At 26.1% G+C, this 21,930-nt stretch overlaps 1 long non-coding RNA gene and 1 other non-coding gene across 4 annotated transcripts in view; both read left to right on the forward strand.

Annotated features, from left to right (window-relative positions):
- LOC139424932 (uncharacterized) overlaps window positions 1-6,061 on the forward strand; it is a 15,517-nt gene extending 9,456 nt beyond the window's left edge. The window contains exon 3 of the long non-coding RNA XR_011636059.1: window positions 1,079-6,061. This is a non-coding gene — a long non-coding RNA (uncharacterized lncRNA). The remainder of the gene's footprint in view (window positions 1-1,078) is intronic.
- A 1,517-nt stretch (window positions 6,062-7,578) lies between these two features.
- LOC107456386 (uncharacterized) lies at window positions 7,579-21,923 on the forward strand. 3 transcript variants are annotated; one of them, XR_006224774.2, is made up of 3 exons: window positions 7,579-11,025; window positions 13,813-14,094; window positions 15,065-21,923. It is a non-coding gene; the product is annotated as an uncharacterized protein (transcript). The 3 variants fall into 3 exon arrangements; XR_011636061.1 differs by having other exon boundaries at window positions 15,069-21,923; XR_011636060.1 differs by lacking the exon at window positions 15,065-21,923 and having other exon boundaries at window positions 13,813-14,184.
- Window positions 21,924-21,930: the final 7 nt, after the last annotated feature.

The raw sequence follows: 21,930 nt of genomic DNA on the forward strand, positions 1-21,930 counted from the left end.
AAAAAATATATATTTGGAAATAATCTTAAAAAGAAGAAAAAACGATGAAGGAATACACTAATGATTATTTCCAAAATGATGGTGAGGTAAACATCTTTCAAAAAAGAAAGAAAAATCCTAAAATCTTATGAGGAAAAATAAATTTTTTTTTAAAAAAATAGCGGGAAAATTTATCGAATTTCGTTCCGGTTTTCTGATTTCCGGATAACGGGTTCTGTACTGTAATATTAAAAGGTGCGTTTTTTTTCATTTTTAGGCGTGAAAAGTCAGTCGAAAGTAATAAGCCGAAAGTCTTGCGACAAATTTTAACTCCGAGCGCCAACTGCGTTTAGTTTTACACGGTCAACCATCCATAAGTGTCATGTGGCATATTTAAAAGTTAAATAGTTCATCATTTTCAAAATAACGTTTTAGTTGAGTTAAGTTTTTTTTATGTAAGAAAAAGTAAAATTATGCAATGGAATTAATATTAAAATCATATACATAAGAATAAACACTATTATTTTCCTTGATAATAAATATTTTCAGTTGCTGTTTTTAGAAATCTGAAAACAGGTTTGAAAATCATACTCTGATTTCTACAGTTGCCTTGCATTGTGGATACAAATGAATTAATGAATGTATAGGTACATATTCAAATCTAATTAAACTGTTTTTAAATAGATTTGTAAACTAGTCTGTTTTTGTAAAATGACAGTTGCATACTAAAGAGCATAATCATATGGTTTTAAACAATGCATTAAAAAATTTAATTAATATTTTTTTTATAATCTTGAAATTATTTTCATTAAGTTTGAATGCTTGTATATTAATTTGTATATATATGTATGTCCATTTGTATCATATAAGTGTAAATATTTTTTTCTTCTCAAATTTCAAATAAATAAAGTGTTTCTAAAATTATTGTTCATTATTTTGCCAGTATCTGCTATATTAATCCTATTATGTATATCTTATTTTGATCCATTAATGTTATTAGCAAAGTAGGAAACCATTTTTATGTTATGATTTTTTTTAATCAATATCATTGATTTTTAAATACATATATATTTATTATTGGAATTTCAATTTCTTCCAGATCCAATTTATTTGCTTGACGGAATTGGTGTTGGAATGAAAATTCATAAATGCCTCTATTGTAATTATTCTACACTGCGAAAAGATCACTTGAAGTTGCATACTAGAACACACACTGGAGAAAAACCATACGCTTGCAAGATGTGTAGCAAGTGCTTTGCGCAGAGATCTGCACTCGTATCTCATGAAATAACTCACTTAAAGAAGACATTGTACAAAAATTAATATTTTTCTTAATAATATCAATACAGAATCGCAAACTACTAAGAAAAACTAAAAATTATGCTTTTTTTCTTTCTTGATGACAAACCTTCCTTTAAAAAGGTTATCAAATGACATTAGAGCTAAATCTCTTGGCTGAGCTGATCTAGGATGTTTTATTTTTTGTTATTTTTAGAACAATTTTAGAAGCTTGTTTATTATACTAAAATGAACTAAAGTTTGTTTTATTAATGTTTGAACATTTAACATTTATGTAAGCTTTGAGCATTTTTTTGTATGGTTTGCATTATACGAAATGTAACCTCTGGTTTTTTCCCCATTTAGAATAAAGAATGTATTTGAAAGAAAATATTTCCATTTTAATTTACAGTTTAAAAGATCCTAAGATAAATAACTGCTGTAAGGGACTAGTAAATCTGAAGACACAGTGGCTTTTAGACAATGTGATCAGTCTACTTATAGTTTAACATTAATGTATGTTTCTATTTACTTAAAAGCAAAATTTTTTGCTTTAGTTTTTTTTAAATAAAAATCTACTTAAATAATCTTTTTAAGGAATATATCTACAAAACTTGCCGAAATAACTAAAAAAAAAAAAGAAATTTTAACAGATTTAATTGCTTAAAAAATTGCACTCTAGCAACCTTCTTGTTATGATGTTCATGCTATTAAACAAATACAAATTGAAAACAGTGACTCGTGTCTGATGTGTCAGAATTTTTTGACTGATGTCTACAGTCTCTATTTATAAGGATGATTAAAAATGATCTTGTGATCTGAGTAATCTTTCAGTGGTGTTCAGAAGTTGTGGCTACACTGTCAAGTGTGATCGAGTCAATTCTGTTCTACAACTGGACTCAAACACTTAAAACTGAAGAACTTTTGTTCTAGTAAATTCTGTAATATTGTGTATACAGCTAGACTTAAACACTTAAAGCTGACAGATTTTGTTCTAGTAGACTTGATCATTTTTGATCTGTGTTTCTAAGTTAAGAATAGCTTATATTGTATAGTTTTAAGCTTTTTCCCAAAAGGATAACTGGTGTTTTTAAATAACATGGTCATATTTTGCTATTTATTGACTTGATCACTTTTGTTTGTCAACTCTTATTTCTTTTAAATCTCACTATGTTTACTTTTAGTAATTTTATAACTCTTAAAAAATATTTGTTTTTATGCTGCTAGTATTTTTACATACATAAATTTTTAATTTTATTTCCAGAACTGATTTATTTTACTGGTGAAATTAGACGCAGTTTGAAAAAGCATCACTGCCCTTACTGTAATTATTCAACACATCGTAGTGATGTTTTGAAGATTCATCTCCGAACACACACTGGAGAAAAACCGTATGGGTGCGAGTTGTGCGGAAAGCGTTTCACTCAGAAATATACTTTAGTGTACCATAGGAAAACTCACATGAAAAAGAAGAATTTCTAAACATTGTTCTATGTATTGAACTATAACTTACACAATGTTACTTTTTATTGATTGTGCTACATTTTCACTTATATTTTTTATTTATGGTAAAAAAAAATCATAATAACATTAAGCGTGATGGTGTTTTCTAGGTTTGGGGAAAAAGGCAAATGTTTTTGAAGAAAAGTTTCAAACATCTGATGGATGTAAGAAAAAAAATGTAATAAAAAGGCACAAATGCACTTTTTGCTCTTACACAACTTTGAATGCTGGAAACTTAAATCAACATTTACGAGTGCATACCGGAGAACGGCCATTTATTTGCGAGTTATGTGGTAAAAGATTTGTGCAAAAACAGCATTTGCAAGCACATAATTTCACTCATTTATCCAAAAAACATTAACCACTAAAACAATTTTTATTATATGTTTAAACATTAGTATGTATTACTCAAGTATGTAATACTTCATTTGTTGTCAAATTTTTTTCTTTTCATATTTTTTAAATTAATTTTGCCCTAATCGTAGGTGTTATTGTTTATTTATGCTCAAAAATACTGATTGTATTGATATAACTACAGAATACAATTCTGTTAACATGTGTGAATCTTAATAAATTTTTATAACTATTTGCAAATTTCAGTTTTAGTTATTTTAACCCTTAATGGTCTGGATGTATTTCAAGTTTAATTCTTACCAGGTATATCTATAATTAACTATGTCACTAATTATTATTATGTATTTCTTCTGATTCTAAACCGGATTGCAAATTTGAGAACAATAACAAAGAAAAAATATATGCTATATATGTGGTATTAGACAAAATGAGTTAAAGCGACATGCAACTTAGAGGGCGGCATTAATTCAAGAGTAAAAATTTTGCCTATAAATGAATGCAAAAAAATCAGTTAGAACTTTCAACTATTCTATATTTTGTTATCAATTTATAATTATCCATTATTTAAAAGAAAAACCATTTGACTTCATTTATCACGTTTAATTTTAAAATGAAATGCTTTTTATACTAGCAATATTTCATAAAAGTAATAGGTGACTATTATAAAATCTGGTTGATTTTGCACGTTAACATTATGTATTGAACATTATTTTATCCCAGCAAAACAATACCTTTAAAAAAAATTTTGAAGTTGACAAAAACTAAAAAGAAAAACTTTAAAAATTATTCTTGTTTAAATTGGAGAAATAAAATAAGCAGCTATAATGGCAGTTATATTAAATAAATTATATTAAAATTCATAACTCAAATAATGAATATAAAAATGTTAAAAAGTTTCTATTCGTTTGATAATACAGAAATGTAAAATTCAAAGACCTAACAAGAAAAGAATGAAATTTAAAATTTTGAAACTTTAATTCTAAACTTCATTTTAAAAAAATCTATCAAAACTCGCTATGAATAGCTTGGAGAAAAATTAGTGCTCAACTTAAACGAAACTAATGCATTATAGTATTTTCTGTTAAATCATGTTTTTTTCAAGATTGTTAACTTATATTTAATTAGATTTCTACTACGGTATATTTTTTGAATTTAAATGTCATTTTGATTGAGAATATTTGATTCCATGAAAAAAATGAAATATCTAGTTGTGTGTATCAAATATTTATGACAAAAAAATAAGTTTTTTTTTATAATCTTAAAAAAAATAATATTTGTTGGTTTTAAAAATTTGTATGAGAATATGCAAAGGCCTTATTGGATATGTATTCAAACTCTCCTTTTGTTTATTTTAATATACTGAGCTTTAAAGTTAACATGTGTGAAATATTTCCTATCTTGTCAGAATTTGGATACCTTGTGTTAAGCAGCAGAAATAAGATTTCAGACTATTTTGAATTTAAGATAAAAAATGACTTTTATGAACTTCTTAAGATGATAATTTTAAATTTTATTAAATGGCATTAAACCACTATTCAAAAAGAACATTTATGTGTAGTATTATGCTTTATATAGTGATCAAATGGCTGTAGTAAAATAAGTACTGTAATGTTTTTTTTTTAGGTTTTCGAAAAAAAGACGCTGTTTTTGGAGAAAAGTTTCAAATATCTGATGGCAAAAGAACATTTCAAGTAAAACAGCACCAATGCACTTTTTGCTCTTATACGACATTTAACGGTGGACATTTAAAACAGCATTTACGAATTCATACTGGTGAACGGCCATTCGTTTGCAAATTATGTGGGAAAGGATTTGTGCAGAAACACCATTTATTATCACATAATTTTATTCATTTACCCAAAAAACTTTAGAAAATAACAAACACTTTCATAACATAGAATAAATTTTATTTAGTAATTTATGTATTTTTTTTTAAACACTGCAAAACGTATAAAGTTTTTTGTTGCATGAGGGTAGATACCAGGCCTCGTAAGCATGCGACAGTTGAAGCTGGTGACAAAAAAGAAAGAAACTTTTTAAAAAATGCTAAAGCACAAAAATTTTGTAAGCTCTTTGTTTTAAAATTATAGTTTAAACCAGAAAAACCTATTTTAAGCTATGTGTTACATTTAAAATTGATATTTTGGATTATTCTGTCCAAATAAAAGCATTAACAAAGCTGAACATCATTAATTGATTTTTATCAGTTAGCGTGGAAGTAAAAAAGTTTTCAATGTTTCAACATCAAGGCAGATATGTTCTTATTTTTGCAGTGAATTTTGTCCGGAACCTAATATAGAAAAACTAGTCATTAAAATCCAAAGCATTTATTACTGAATAAAAATTAAAATAACCAGCATGGAGCATATTCTTGAAATATTGGATAGCCTGAAGATAACCTTTAATTTAGCCATTGGGAAATTGCAATAGTTTTTCTGCAAGTGTGGTTTTTCTGTTGTCATGTACAAGTTTCATCTTTCACTTTGCTCTGTGTGCTTGTTTTAACTGTTAATTTTAATCAAAATACAGCTGCCTGATTAAAATGTCATACAAATATGTCAGAAGATTTTTATGTTAGTTTGTTCATATATATACATATGTTACTAAAGGTTAAGTTAATATTTGCAATTTTATTTGTAACTTTTATTTGTTTTTAGAAACCAATACCTGACTGAAACATGCATTGCGTAATTAGTTAGAGTATTTTATTATTAGTGAAAAAAAAGTGAAAAAACATTGCATTATTTATGTTTTTCTTTTGTTTTTTAAATTTTTTATGTGGAGTATCTGTCTTATAAATTCAGTTTTTTTTTCAAATATGTAAATGAAATAACTCTTTTAAGCAGATAACTTTGTTGATATGCAAATAATGTTCTTTGTTGATATGCAAATAATGTATTTTTTATTTATTAGAAAAAAATAAATTTGGAGCAATTTTGTTAATTTACTTTTAACATATAAATTTAAATATTAATATTCTACAGAATAAAAATTTCTAAAATAGTTCATATATTGTACAGTGTTTATGATGATGCTGCAATTATAATTTAGCTACTTTAATAAGATCTGAAATGCTGTACAATATTTTGTAACATGCTGATATAAAGTCATTACTTTTTTTTGTAACAAGGAAAGGGTTGTTAAAGTTTGATTATTTGCTTTAAGTGTTTTAAACATTTGAATTGTGTAGAAAACCTATATTGCTAAATATAGATACTATTTATGATTCTTTTAAAGGGGAGGTGAAAATTCATATATATAAAGTTCTTTTTCTTTAAGTAATTGTGTTAATGGAACATATTTTCGCCCGTGTATAATTTCTCCGTAATATTTATGAAAGTTACAATTTTTCAGAATTTTTATAATAATCTGTTATAAACAAGTTTTTTTTCCATAACTTTTAAGAGATATGAAATATGAACCCTTACATGTTTTTTTTTATTTAATGGTGAATTCATGCATAATATAATTAATACTAATTATTTACCTATATGAAATTAAGGTGCAAAAATATCTTGAAATTGCACTATTCAAATTTTATTAACGCTATATGTATTATTGTATTTTTGATTACGGATAGCTAGTTTGGTAAGTTGAAACCTCTGAGTTTTAAATTTCTTGAAAAGTGGTTATCTTTTTAATTGTCTTCATAAACTTTTTTTAGCAATTTTTCTCAATTCTAAATTATCTGTATTAAATATTTTACTTTTAGGCTTGAAAAGGATTGTTATCTATGATAGCAGTGAAGATAAGAGGCTAAAGAACCTAAGTGCAAAAATGCATCACTGTGAATTCTGCAGTTACTCTACTTATGTAACCACTAACTTAAAAAACCATCTGCGTGTTCACACTGGGGAGAAACCATACGGTTGTCAATATTGTTCAAAGCGTTTTTCTCGTAAAGATCATCTTTACAAGCATTTATTCAACTGTCACCGCAATGCAGTAATATGATTCAATTTTGTCCTCAAGATGTACTCCTCTACCTACACTAATTCAAGAATTTAATCACACAATCATCCAAAATTTAATGCAACTAGTCAATAAGAAATCATGAAGGGCATTGACAAATTAAATTAATAAGTAAAGTTTTTGAAAGTCTTATAGAAGTAATTTAATAAAGTATTTCCCAATGTGGAATTTATTAATCCTTTTATAAATAATGTGATTTTTAATTTTTTTTTTAAATTAAATGATTCAATTTGTACTGACTAGTTAAACTGTAATAGTAGGACCTAACTTCTATTTATTATAGTTCATTTAAAAACAAACTCAATTTTCAAAATAAACTTTACAGTTGTTTAGTTTTTTAAAATATTTGATCTTTGAAAAATGTTTTAACTTAGAAAATTATACCTTGAATAGCAATGGACATTTTCTTTCGTACTTATTTGGATTTGATTATATTTATTTCTGGAATATTAAAAAAAAAAAAAAAAAAAACTATTCAAACANAAAAAAAAAAAAAAAACAAAACTATTAAAAATAATGGTTTGATGATGTGTAAAAATCTTTAGCTAATGTGCAAATGAGGACTATTTTCTAAAATTATATTAATTATATAAAAAAATGGTGATTAATTAATGAGTTATAACTTTTAAACTGTTGATTGTTTATTAATTATCAAATTGCAAAAATTTTATAATTATTAAAATTTTTCTTTCCAATAATTTAGCTATTGGCTTTAAGTTCAGTTCAGGTTCCAGTTGCTTTTATTCTTTACCAATCTAACGAGAATAATTTTATCGTTTTAAATGTTAACATCCAATCACTTAATTTTGCAAGTGTATAATTCTTTTTATAATTTGTCAAACTTGTAGAATATATGTAAAATGGGAATCATGTACTACTTTTTAGTCAATGTTATGTAAAATTAGAAGAATTGAAGTATAGTTATTTCCTCTTGAAAGTTTTTCTATGCTAATTAAACCAGCTTCTTTGAATTGATAGAGAATTTTGTTACTTATTATACTTAAAAACTTTTAAGTTTCATGTTTAAAAAAAATTATATTCCTAAATGCTTGGAAAAACAGTTATGTTGTATTGTGCAATAAAAGAAAATTTCTCTATATTATAAATTTATTTTTCTTTTGTTAGTATATTAAGAGAACATTTATATTTATCAATAAAATTTTAAAATATTTATCAATACCATTATATATTTCATTTATTGGTTAGGTATTGTATTCATTAATACTTAAAGCAATACTTTTTTCATATTTTATTTATTAATATCTATTTTAAGCTTTCATTTTATTTTCAGGCACTCGTATCAGTCATCTTTAAGCCATTTTAATTATTTTGTTCAAAATTTTAATTGAATTTGAGATCTATTTCAACCATATTTTTAACCAAAATGAATTGCTAACTTTGATATCAGTATATTTTGACAAGTTTTTTCTTATTGTATTTTATAATTTTCAATTGTCAATTTAATTTCAAATACTGCATTAAAACTGTTCTCTGATCTAATATATTTCTAAATTTATTGTATCATCAACTTGACTCAAATAATTTATATTTTGAAAGAGAAAAAATAAACGCTTTTATGAAATTAATATTTTGCAATCATACCCAAGAACCAAATAAAAAGTAAAAGGTTTTTTTACTTCCCTTTTTTGCATAACAGATTTTAGTTATTAAAAGTCAATTCCCCAAGGCCTACAAGAACTGTTAAATTTTTATGAGTGAATATATCAGGGATTGAAAAGTAATATATTGGCATTCTGCTTTCATGCTAAGTTTTACTGAAATATTGAGTACCAACTAAGTTTTTCAAGGCAACTAAGATTCATATACTCTTATTCAAACTATTTGTTTTAAACATCAGTAATGTAATATGAAGTCTTATACAATTATCTTCAACTGTATTATGTTAAATGTATCAAACTGTATTATGTTAGAGTCTAAAAATTTCTAAATTAGATTTTTCACCCATGTATTCAGAAAATTGTTTTTTCTTCATTTGTTTTTTATTATTACATGTAAATGGTGGCACTTTAGATCTCATAGTGGTAGCTCGTTAGGTAAAGTTTTTGAAATGATACTTCAAATCATATTATTAACAACTTCCTAGATTATCTGGAATTATCTCTGGTTGGTTACAATGAGAAAGCATTCTGCTTGGAATGGCAATTTGCCAAGTTTTGTTCTGAAGCTTCAGAGTTCGATCATAGAATTTAGCGTGTGTTTTGCCAGGTTGTATGCATCATGGATGCAGAGTAAATAAGTTACACTGAAAATTTTTTATGAAAAAGATAAGCGCATGCAAAAGCAATGCATATTATTGCTTATTTATTTTGTAATTTTGAATAAGGAAGATATGAATACATAAGAAGGGATTTTTTGCAAGTAGCTTCATCAAGGGGTGAAAGCTCAAGTAATTGGGACAATCCCACTGAAGTTGCCTGAGGGAACTAGAGTTGGTAAACTGGTGATAAAAACAATGCTTTTTAACATAGAGATAGTTCAAAATTCATAATAAACCATATGTATTATCTTTTGTTACAACTCGTGTTAAATAATTGAATAAAACTTACAATTCTCTTAACAGTCTTTATTTTATTTATTTATTTTTTTGTTGTTGCTTTTTTTATTATATTTATTTATTTTCTTTTAAAAAAATTGATGAGGGAAGCTGTTACAATTAATTTTTATTAGTTGGATGTGTTCATGTATTTTCACTTCACATTATTTGAATCTAAAATTTTCAACATTTTAATGAAGTTTTATTTATGCAGCATATAGGCTAAGAAGAGTTTTGAAAACTACCAACGGTAAATAAAAATGTAAAATGACCTTTGAAATGCTTATTAATGAGCCAATTTCACTTTAGAAATGTTTAGCAAAAACGTGGTAAGTAACACACATCCACTTATAAAGATCTTTATTACCATTTTTGGAAGTATATTAAAAAAAATGTTATTAGCAAAAGAGGCACATCAACATGTCTCCAAGATAAGCACAACAAAACATATGTCTTCTATTTTTAAACAAGTTAAAAGTATATTCTTCATTTTATAGTAGTACTATTTATGCATTTCTTTATTTTCAATCTTGTATATATATACATAACTATGTTTTTCCTTTTCTTTCAGTTTTTAAAGTTCCGCCCAAAAGAAAAAGAATACGCAGTAAAAATCGTAACAAAGTGCATTCCTGTCTTTTCTGTGACTATGTGACAATGCATATTACAAACTTGAAACACCATATTCGCACTCATACCGGAGAAAAACCATTTGTGTGCCAGATTTGTTTTAGGTGCTTCATGCGGAAAGAACATTTAAAGAATCACATTGTGAAGTCCCACGTTCCTGTTGCTAAAGCTTGAAACATGTAACATTTATTGAAGTGATGCTTTATTGAATAATAATGTTTTAGATTTTGTTTTTAATCTACTTATCTAAATCATCAACGTATATATTAATTTTCAGCATTTTTAAACAATTTTTTAAGCGTGAATTAATAAAATAGGATTTCATATTGAACTTGCATTAATAGTAGCAATTTATGAAGTTGTGGTAATGTGGCATGATTACCTACTAATTTTCACTTTATTTTGTTCAACAAAATTTGAAATTTTACTTTAGAAAGTGACAAAAAAAACTTGAATGATTGTTGAAACTGAATAGTTTTATTGTATACTCAATATGGAAAATGGTATGTTTCCTTGGTCAAAAAACTTCTTTGAAAACCAAAAATGGATCCGTTCAGCAAGATTCATTCTCTTGCCCATACAGCTAAAAGTACTCAATTTTGCAAGACACATTTTTCAGACTGAATGGCCACCTAATTCTCCAGCCTTGTATCCAATGGACTTTACTATTTGGTGTATCTCTGAGATAAATGCTTACCTCATAAGAGTTTGCTGGCCATGCAAAAGCTTTTTGCAAGGAATAGAACAAATCATAAGTAAGTTACTGGCCAAATGCAGAAAATTTTGTAATACATATCTATATTAAGGGCTTTGAAGATTAATATGTATGTTGCTTTTTCATGTTCACTAGAAGGTTTGGTTTTAATATTGTAATAAGCATTATAATATGTTTTTTTATTGGGTTAGTTATTGGTTGTCAACCTTGTATGTAACCATATATTGCATGTATGGAAAGCACTTTTAAGCATTTTTCTTTTGTGGTTTTTTTAATATCCTAGCAAAAAAGTAATTTTATAATAATTAATATGCAAGCTTTTTTTTCCTTATACAATTTTAAAAGACTACTAATGAAAACATAATTATTTGTTTACTTGTTTAAAAATGCTGAGTAAAAATACCAGTTAAAAGGAAACAAAAATTTGTCATTATATAATGGTACTATTGGCCAAGTGTGCACTTTTTAGTTTCTTGGCATAAAATATGTTATACTTCTTCTTTTACCTTTAACTTAGAAATTGACGGAGTGATTGTTCTTTATATATTTTGAAGTGCTTTTTGCAAAGACTCTTGTTCCAAATTTAAAGAGTTTTTAGAGGATTTCAGAATCTAATTTTACCAGCCAAGCGAATTGCTATTACAGTATGTATAACGCATATACTCGTTGTGTAAAATAAATAAAAATTACCATTAACTATCAAAATTTCAATAAATCTTTTCTAAATCTTTTTTTAAGATAAGAATATCATTTAGTGGTGTGTTTTCTTTATATTATCCATAAAATTGCTAAGTATTTTATTTTGAGGAATGGTTCAAAACTGATTCTGTATGTAAGCCAGAACTTGGACAACGAGCATTGATTTGAGAAGTTGCATAAACAATTAAAAAAAGCCAATATTGAACTTTTGTTCTAATGAGACAGAGTCCTAGTCATGGATGAGGCATTCAATTAAAAACAATTTCTCACTTTTATTGCTTTTGTGTTGTATTTTACGAATTCTAATATTTTTTGACAAACTTTTAAATTTCTAATAAGACCATTTGCCCTACATTTAACAGGTATGAACATCGTTGCTTTATTTTATTTCTGCACTAAAATTATGTGCTTAACTGCTTCGCAATTGAACTCAGGGTGCGTAGCGTTTGTAAAAAGTACTTAAAGGTGCTTTTTGGGGGATTTCGTTTTTAAAAGCTTTTGCAGGTGCTTTTTTCACCTGGTGTTTTTAAAAAGTGCTTTTTTTTCCTGAGTGATATCTGGTGGATCCCATGCATTTCACGAAAAATGGGGTGTTTGCTTCGTAATCATTCACGCGGACTTCATGTCGTACCCACATTATGACTTGCTAGCGCACGCACTCGAAACTTAAACCCGAGTGCTCCAATTCGGATAGAGTTAGATCCTTATTAAATGTTTTTCTTTTTAACTTATTCTTCTTTATTTTTTTTTACTTCTAACACTTTTTTGACGTAGGGGGTAAGGGTACTTTTTTTCTGAGTTCAGGGTCAAGTTGAATTCACTCGGTGATGTGGGAAAGTACTGTTTGTTTTGATTTACGTCCGTTTCTTTTTGGGTTTTTTTTAACGCTAAAACTCTTTATAAAAAGTTTTTGTTTTTCAATAATATCATTGATTGAATATGAATTTTTTGAGTGCTTGAAAATTTTTGTAAAGTGCTTGAAAAGTTTTTAAAAAGTGCTTATTTTTGATTCAAAGATACGCACCCTGTGAACTGTATGCTTCCAAACATATTTTTTAGTTTTTGTTCTTATTTATAATGCATGTTTTAATTTTTCCCTGAACAATTTACAACTTCAGCTCTTTGTTATGCATTTGAGTTAAATCTCATAAAATTATTCAATCTTTTTTTTTCCCTTCTTATGATTTATTCAAAATGTATAAGAACTAATTGCTACATGATTTTTCTTTTTTGTTATATCTTATATTAAATCTTGAAACCGTTGTTCACACAATCTGCTGTTTTAAAAAAATATATTGTTTAAAATGTATGTTGTTTCATTTACAAGCATTTTCATGTTTTTAATGGTTAAGTCATATTAAGCTTTTTCAGTAACGTTGATAGTTTGAAGAATTTATTAAAGTGCAAATAAGTTCACCCAGTAATTTACTTTACAAGTAAATACAAGTAATTTACTTTACAAGTAAATTACTTTTATCTTTTTAAAATATTTTCTGTTGTTCAATCTTTATTCTTAGAATGTGTAATTCTGTACTTTAAACTACATTTTATGAATAAAATAATTTTGTTATAAACTATTTTTGTTCAAAATTTGTGTTCTTGTTTTATATTTTAATTATTATTTTCTATTTATTTAATATTATTATCAAATAATTAGAGTATTATTTTGTTATTAATATTATTTTTCTTTCTTTTTTTATTTTTATTATTTTTTTAATGTATGCTTTGCTTCAAATTTAATGATGGTACCAGTTTTAATTGCTTTGTTTTATGTTAATTAGACCATGCATCACATATATTTTTATGTGAACTTTTTTTGGACATGAATTAATTGGAAATTTATTGTCAATTAAAAATTTATTCTCAAAAGCTTTAAAAATATCCTGCACATTTATTTGTGCCAGTACCATATTCATTTATCTGCTCCAGTAAACTCTGCTTTGATACCTCCCACAATCCTAGACATGGACGAAGCATTCAATGCAAAAATTCACAGATTATTTATCATTAATTTTAAAACTTAACGTTATTATTAATTTTTTTATTATTATTGTTTTGTGTTATCATTACTTCTTTATTTTACTATTTTTATTTTGTTATTTTTATAATATATGTTTTTTTGTTTCAGAATATTTTTCTGCCCCTGCTGAAAGTTATCTTGGTAGAAAAATACATCATTGCCCTTACTGCAACTATTCTACACTTCATAAAGGTCACATGGAAAATCACATTCGAAGTCACACGGGAGAAAAACTGTACCCATGCACCATATGTGGCAAATCCTTTGCACAAAAAAGCCATCAAAGGAGGCATGAAGTAAATTGCAAAAGGAAGCAAATTTATGTCTAACAAAAAACAATGTCTTAGACTTGAAATTAAGGAGTTCATCCTTTACTTGTTTTTAAAGAATGTATATTTATTTACTCTCATGAATTTAATGTATTCATAAGGGCTTGATTTTCGAGAAGTTATAATGAATAAAATGTGTTTTGTTATGGAATCGCTTTTTTAAGTATTTGATGAAATAATTTTTCTTCAGACTTATAAAAGAAAGCCTCTATGCATAGAATAAACTATTTTTTAGTATGTAGAATAGGGAGAGGGATATAAAAAAAATTTCTCATTAATTTTTCGTATCTACCTATTTGCCATTGGTGATAGTTAATAGGCAGAAATTGATAGGCTTAAGTTCATATCTTCATAGGGCAATATTTTTGTTGAGTAGTTTTTTTCTCTCTAGTGAAATAGTTACGAAAATAAATGAAAAATTTGAGGCATAAAAACAACTCTAAAATTTAAGGAAGCAGAGTCTTCTATTAATATGTTGATTGTTCAAAATAAAAAAATTTTCACTAAATTATGAGCAATGAATTTAATTAAAGCATTATTTCTTATCATAAAATTTGAAGGAAAAAAAATCAGTTCTTGATATGCCCCTTTAACCCACTGTAAGTTTAACAAATGGGCAAAATTAGGAGAATGTTTCTCTCCAATACATTATTCGCCTATCTAATAACATGCAAAAACCGATATTGCTATGCAAAAAACACTGCAGAATAAGACTTTTTATGTACAGAATGACTTTTAGAATAAGACTTTTTATGTACAGAACCATCAGTGGGTTAAGATATTTACTGACATTTGTTACATTTTGCACATTAACTATGTATCACCTAAAACAATTTTTGAGAGCTATTAAAAGTTAACATGAAAAAAGATACTGCATGAATCTTTCACATTAAATATTAGAACATAATAAAAAACTTAACCTTTTTATATATTTTGCATTTTTTTAGCATTTCCAAATCTATACCACTATCCTGTATTATTTTTCCTTTGTCTAAATTGTTGATACTTATTCATTTTTATTCTGTTTTCAGTTAGAGATGACTGTTATGGCTTTCTTGGTCTCAAGAGTGTGAAGGAACTTTTTTGTACTTATTGTAACTATAAGACTGTTTATGCTACCAATTTAAAAAACCATATTCGCACTCACACTGGAGAAAAACCTTATATGTGTAAAATTTGTGGAAAACGTTTTATGCGTAAAGATTATTTAAATGGTCATTTATTCAGAAAGCACAGACAGGAAGCAGCATTTTGAATATCTTTTAATAACTCTTACAATCTTTTTTTAAGAAGTCATTTATTTGTTTATTTTTTTGATGTTGTGAATTCTATTTCTTCACGTCATCATATTATTTACTTTATCCATTAATACCCTAGTCCCAATTTTATGTTCTGTTTATTAATATTTAATTTCATGAAATGAACTGAAATATTGTCAAGAAATAAAATTGTTTTATTTGAAATAGTCAGAAAATTTGAAAGGCAAATCAATATGTTAAAAAGAACTACAGAAATATCAATCCCTTTAAGATTTAAAGAAATCAAATATTCTAACAATTATTTTTACTAAAATATTTACTGGATACAAATTAATTCATAAAAACTTAAACTTAACACGGTTTCCTGTACAGCACAAAAAACTAGTTTCAAATTGAACGTGAAAGTAAAAATTTGATGTGTTATCACTGATGGCTTAATGAGTACAATTGATAAAACTTAAAATAACGAGAGTACTAAAGAGTAATATCTCTTGTAAAAGTGATTCCTACGAATGTTTGTTGCTTTATTAAAACTGTCTTAAAAAATAAGTCCGTGGACAGTAATGAACTTAATAGTTTGTTAATTAACGTTAAAATAGTGTCAGTTTTTTTACTTGTTTTTGAAGCTGGCTCCAAAATGTTCTGACAATACTGCTAAAAATCAAGCAAAAAACTTTCCTCGGTTTTATCGGTTCCTCGGTTTAAGAATAAAGACTAGATCATTTCAAAACTTGACTCTCAAAGGATTGTTTACTTTTCACTGAAGCAATTTGGAGGTAGCTCCAAAAGCTCAGTGTCATGGAACTGACCCATTGCTGTACGAAATAAATTGTTATTCTCTTTGGTTCATTAAAAGTAAGTGCTAGATCCACTTTTACAATTTAAAAACCTTTTTTTTTTCATTTTCAGCTATTTGGTGATCTCTTTAAAAAACTTATTTTTAAGTGTATAATTTATTTTAAAAAAACAATAAATGTTGATTAGGTCTTTTTATTTTTTCATTGCATCTTCCTTTTTGCATTGTGTTTTGCATAAATTGTTAATATAAAAAGATAGGGAAAAAATATCTACTAAAGCTGTGTAGATAAGAATATTTTACTGTAATACCAAACAAAATCTTTTGATAATTTGAAAAATAAATATATTGATTTAAATTCTTTATCATGCTTTGTTCTGTTTAATTCTGTTATCATTTAATAAAATGGTATAATACATCTTTTCCCCCTTAATTTTTATTGTAAAGCAAAAATAAGGGGTGGATTTACTTCCATAGTAGATTAAATAAACTTATAAAAAAATTTATAATTCTTTCAAAAATAGGCCACACTTAATTTTATCTATTTCAGCAAGCAAGGCAGTAGTTAGTGTATTTACTCTAAATTATAAAAATATAATTAAATTAATAAAAAAATATTAATTTTTTATAAGATGTCCATATTTCCATAAATATTTAAGCTAGGTGTAAGAAAGTTTATGCACTTATCTCGTACAATAACAAAAATAATTGTTCCAACTTACAAATGTATTGTTATAGTTTTAAACACTATTTTTTGTTTGTAATTAATAGTCGGTTTCTCAGACCTCTAAAAGCTTTAAACTTCATTGATAAGGATGCGAAATCGCATAACCTAATCGCATTCTAAATTTATAAAATTATTCTCTAAGTATTTTTTGAAAACGATCAAAAAATGTGTTCCCATTAATTTGCCCAAGCCCTGTATTAACCTTTGGGTTAGTTTTTTTGCCGGCGTAAATTACAATATAAAGGCAAAAACGGATTGATCAAAGTGCTCGGCTACCTGGAACAGCTGGGCAATATCAGTATTCTACTGTTTGTTATTGTTATAAATTTTTAAGCTTATGCATTAAATAAGATTTTTCTTTTCCTTTAACATTCTTCAATAATAATTTGTAACCTATTTTTATGGAGCACTAATGATTTTATTCATAACAGTAATGCTGTTATATGAAGTGCTTTCCAAAGAAATATTATTTTTTCTTACTTTTGTATTCTACTGGTATTTTGGTTTTGTTATTAGAATTACAAGGATGAGCTGTATCTTGTCTAAAAACTGAAACTGTTAAGATTGAGCAATTCTATCCATATCTAATGTCAATTTGTTAGGTGAATCATATTCACACAGCGTGCTAAAAGAAAATTAATATCAAACTTAGTAAAAAATAGCCTTTCTTGTGAGAAATTTGAATTAAAATATTAGCAAAGTGTACTAACATCTAAATCTGTTAATGAACAAAAATTTATGCATGCATGTGCTTTCAAATATGCATCATTTTGATCATGCATTGTTTTTATTAGATAATTTGTTTTCTGTTGAATATTTCCTACATTCAATAAAATTTCATTTCATCCAATAATTCTACATTCATTGCTGTATTCTGTATGTTAACTATTTTTTCATAAAGTTATGTTTATGTATATAATTTTAGTAATGCAGCTAGTGCTGGTGTAATTAAATGTTTTATTGAAGAGTTGTTATATAATTTGCAGATGGAGCAGATACATGACAAATTGCTTGAATTGCAAAATAATGTTTTTTTTTTTATTTAAAATACATATCATAAGAAATGTTAGTTAGTGAAAATAATTGCTAAGAAAAAATTTTAAAAATAATTAAGTAGTTTTTTCTGAATATCACTGAATTTAAGATGATTTTAGATTGTCACAATTGTATATATAATCTATATTATATGAAACACTAATGCATGCGTGTAAACTTTATTGCCACCAAGTCGCAAATATTTTTTTTTGCACTGGCAACAAAGAACTGAAACTCAAGTGAGTGATTCGTCATAAGCGTCAACTAGAAAATATTCGTTATGACTTTCAAATGGACAAATAAATTATTTTCTTTTAGATATTTTGTTAATTCATCCCTTAAAATTCCTCGATGTATATTTGCCTATGCAAAAATCATGAATTTGCCAACTGGCAGTTTAATGTTTTTGGTGTGGTGTCAATGACGTGTCAGTTCTAAGATCTATTACATGAAATTAGTACCGCTTTGTTAAAATATTTGTTCATCTTGTTTTTTTTTCTCTTCCTAATAAAGGTACACATTCTGCATTGTATGAAAAAAACTTGTAAAGAATATATTGTTATCTTTTTATTATAAGCTACTGTTACTATATAGTTACTAAAATTATTAGTTTAAAACTAATTTTATCTAAGATAATTCAGTTGTTAATGTTTGAAAGGTTTGATTACATTAATATTTCTCATATTTTTATTTTTTTTTTACCTTGAAAGAGATTATTTCATTATTCATACTAATGACTTTTTTCTATTTTTCAGCTTCTGTAACTAATAGTGGAGTTAGCATGCTAGTCTTCCGAAAAGAACTGAGTTGTACTTACTGTGACTATAAAACAATCTATCCTACTACTTTAAAGAACCACATTCGCCTTCATACTGGTGAAAAGCCATACACGTGCAAATATTGTAACAAGAAATTTATGAGAAATGATTATTTAAAATATCACATAGTGACAAGACACACAAGTGTAAATAGTAAATGTTGAGTTTAGTAGAGGGCTTCTTCAGGATTGAAATTAAAATACTCTAGAATGTGTAAATTACCTTGAATTATACACATTTCTATCTTAAACTTGTGATAGATGCCTTTGTAAGAAGTCAAAACCACAAATATATTTACAAAATTGATTTCATTATGATTTTGTTGATTAAAAATGTTATTTATATTTTTAAGACACAAGTTTTAAAAATGGATTTAGAGTAAATAAAATTAAACTGATAATAATCAGAGTTGTAGCTTCAGTCCTTCATAACAGATCTAAATGAAATTTCTCATTTATGTTATGTAGATCAGGTAGCTAAAAACACAATTAAAGTTTTTACCTTAAGGTGGCATTCTAATGAAATTTTAAAAAATAAAAAGAGGGAGAGAACAAAAGAATACCAAGTTTGTCTCTTTTAATTATTGACACATCTGTGTGCATATCTTGTTGATCTACAATATGCTGAAAATGTATCACATTATTATCAGCATATATCAGAAACACCATCCTTTCGCAAACTTTAATGTTATATTTTCCCACGGAAATCAGGACCACAATGTTACTTGTATTTTAAGTTTCAATTGAATCTGTTCTGTGGAACTAAAAAAGCTCTGAGTACTTTCAGTTTAATTTTAACTATCCCATAAATAATGTATTTTTAATTAATTAAATATTTTTTGACTATTTTTAACTCTTTTTTTTTTAAATGAAGAACAAAATATATCTAGAGCTTATTTATTTGTATAGTTTAAAAAGCTCTTTTTTTTAATGAAAAACAAAATATATCTAGAGCTTATTTATTTGTATAGTTTAAAAAGCTCTCTTCAAAACCAGTAATAAACTAAATTTTGTACTAAAAAAATTTTTTTCTCAAAATAATGTACCAAGTGTTTTAAAATTATAAAATATTATGTATTTATTGATAAGTATCACTGTTTCGATGAATGTATATTTTGGTGTTCTTTTGCAACTTTAAATATAGAGAAAAATAAAAGAAATTGCTGTTGCACAAGCTGTTTAGTTTTATTTTATTTATCAATTTTGCTGCTAAACAGTCAGTGCTACAAACAAGTAGTGGCGCTTATAAATATTATGCTTTTTTAAGCTATTAATGAATAAATATATTTTTATACTGAAAATCAGGTGAAATTTCGTTTCATCAAAGTTTTATTTCAGTTACATATTTTTAATTGATACATATATATCAGTTTTATTTTTATAATTTATAGCATATTATGTGACTTCTTTTGAAATGTCTTCCACTTTATTTTGGATAATATAAATTCCGTAGTGTATTTGCCTGTTCCTGTTTACTTTTTCATGTGCATGGAAATTATTGATATTTAGAAAGATCGTTTCTCTATAATATATAATCTTATTTATTTTCTGAACAAAATTTAAAAAATATTTTCCCCTTTAAAGTTATTTTTCAATGTTTGGTTTTTAAAATTTTTGAGTACTAAAAAATTTTTTTCAAAGAAAAATTTAAATCGCAGTAGCCTAGAAAGTTTTATTTTTATAATTCATAACATATTATGTGACATCTTTTAAATTGTCTTTCACTTTATTGTGGCTAATGTAAGCTCCGCATTTTATTACCGTTTTCTGTTTATTAGTTTCATGTGCATGGAAATTATTGAACTGAAATAGAATTTTAACACTTTAAACAATATCATCAAACTACCTAACATTAAAATGCATAAATAGAAATGTGTGAATTGATCAATTGATTGAGATTGATTGAAAAATTAATAATTACTACTCTACCATAATAAGTCTAGAAAAATCATTAATAATTAGAAAGATCTATAATATACCACCTTATTTATTTTCTGACAAAAATCTAAAAGTATTTTTCCCTTTAAAGTTCTTAATTGCTGTTTGATTTTATTTATTTTTTCAATGAGTTTTACAATATCTACAATGCAATAACTGAATTTCATATTTCTAAAAAATTTATTTCAAATTTTACTTTTATTAAATTCTGTGAAACTGGCAAGTTTTGAAAATTGCATATATTTCATTTGCAAAACTCATCATGTGAAAAAATATAATTTGTTGTTTTTATCATTTGTAGGATTAATGCCAGATATCTTTAAAGAGACCTCCATTAGAAAGACTCAAAAACTACTCAAAATACATCTATGCCCATACTGCTCTTATTCAACAAAAAACTCAGGACATTTAAAAAATCACCTTCTTAGACATACTGGTGAACGTCCTTTTGCTTGCCAATTTTGTGGAAAAAGATTCGCCAGGAAAGATTCCAAGGATTATCATGTAGCTTTGAAAGTTTGTCGCTGAAATTATATTGCTTTTTTTAACTATGATATTAGTCTTAAACAAACAATTTTTAATATTGAGCTGTTTTTTTCTTCTTTTGTAATTCAGTTATGCACTGCTGTCATTTTTTTTATATCTGTACTTACTTTATTACACTGAGGTGGCTGTTGAAATGTAACTGAGTGTATTCATACAAAAAAGTCTTTCGAAAATTTACAGACAGATGGCGCTGTAACATTGTAAAAAAATCAGTTAAATTCAAGGAATAGCAGAACATTTTATTTATTTACAGATCAGTGTCCATACCATGTTGGCCAACAGCGCCATTTGTATTTGGTTTTTAGCAGTATGATGGCATCTGATGCTGAAATTTAAAACTATTTCTTAGGACAGAAATATTGACTATAGGATCTACTAACATATATTTGCAGTTCCATTTAAATCTTTCAATTTAATCTGATCTACCAGTCTTTGAGTTTAGATAGTTTTATTTTAACTATAAAGCATTCATTGTAAAGAGCATGCAAAATGATTAACGAGGGTTAAATATTCAAAAATAATTTCTTCGCAATCGAAATTGTTATTTGCAGTGGAAATGAAAAGTTAATTTTACTCATTTTGAATCAATGAAATGCAATTTAACCACAATATTCAGTTTAGGAGATTTATTGGAGTATAGTTATTGTGCCATCAATTTTAGTTACAAGTCTTCACAATAATATGTACTTTATGTATTAAAAAAAAATTGTATTTTATTTGTAACTTTAATTTTATAATTTTAAATAAAAAATAAATTAAAATCATAAGATTATTCTGTT

This window comes from Parasteatoda tepidariorum, chromosome 2 (assembly GCF_043381705.1).
Source record: "Parasteatoda tepidariorum isolate YZ-2023 chromosome 2, CAS_Ptep_4.0, whole genome shotgun sequence".
NCBI classification, from domain to species: Eukaryota; Metazoa; Arthropoda; class Arachnida; order Araneae; family Theridiidae; genus Parasteatoda; species Parasteatoda tepidariorum.